Source organism: Trachymyrmex cornetzi, unplaced genomic scaffold (genome assembly GCF_001594075.2).
Source record: "Trachymyrmex cornetzi isolate Tcor2-1 unplaced genomic scaffold, Tcor1.1 scaffold1642, whole genome shotgun sequence".
Taxonomy (NCBI): domain Eukaryota; kingdom Metazoa; phylum Arthropoda; class Insecta; order Hymenoptera; family Formicidae; genus Trachymyrmex; species Trachymyrmex cornetzi.
In genome coordinates, this window is record NW_017296248.1 from 33,912 (window position 1) to 35,254 (window position 1,343).

The window sequence follows — 1,343 nt, forward strand, 5'->3', positions numbered from 1 at the left end:
TGTCACGAGTGCGATATTGCACAAGTGACCATTGCGCCACGATACGTGTTTAGCTTACACGAACGAAATCATATTATTTAAAATAAGATAAACAATAAAATTAATTTAAAAGACGACCCTGAAGACAAATAAATTCGAAACAAAAGAAAACGCTAACTCAGATGTTTACGCGGCCTCGTCCGATAAGCGGAACGCTGACGAATCAGCGCGGACGGTCCAAGGATGACCCACAAAATATCAAATATAAGCGCGACCCGATCTGCGGTCGACGGTCAGAAATTCGGTCAATTAAGAGACGTAACGCATCGCGCCGAGTTCTTATTACTACGCGAGTACCGCTAAGTGAGGTGGTGACTATAAGTAAACCATACTTGTGTATTGTGAAATTAAAAGAATAGACATATATTTTCTAAAAGACTACATAAAGGTGCTTATATTGTGAGACCACTCCCGAGTCCTTCGTGGATCCCGAACCGTGCCGTGGAGCGGCACAACAATGGCTAGACTTTTCATTTTAATGATAGCTTTGGGCTATATATATATACATATATATACAGTTGAAATGTTTTAAAAAAAACTATATTACTTATTTTTAATATGCTATTTATTACAAGGTAAGATATAAAAATTATGACGAAGTATAAAAATTACATATGAGAATTACATATAAAAATAAAACATAAATCTAATCATAAGTTACGTCTTACTAGAATAAGTTATAGCCTTACGATTCTGCTTAAAATTGATCTATAAGGAAATTTGTATAAAACAAGAGTTGGTCTCGTCACATGCTCCTATCACAGTTCTTATTCACTTCAACAAGAGCGTTGGAATGAATAGGAGCTATAGTGGGAGCATGTTGGAACATGCGATGCGAACAAATAATTATGCTAGTGGTTTCCATAAAATTTCTGATATTGTCTACTTTCGCTTAGACTTTTCTGGTTCGGATATTCTTTCTAATTCTGCTGCAACTAGCAGTCCAAAAGTTTTGTCAGGTGTTAAGTCACCTAAGTTCCAAGCCATTTGTTGAGATGACTGATTATCAGTTATGCGTTTTTGTAGACTATCACTTAGAGCTACAAGTGATTGTTCTAAGTACGAGTTACTTTTATTTATTTTGTTTGAGCGACCAGTATTAATTGGACGATTTATGAGCATTTGCCACACACTGGATTTTTTCAGTGAATAATTTATCTATTAATTGATATGCATGTATGCAGTTATTTAATACGATACATATAATACAAAGCCATAACAATTAATAATACAATGAATATAAACGTTTCGGCCTTTAATATGGCCTTCTTCAGTATCACTTGCTGTTACAGAATATAATTAAT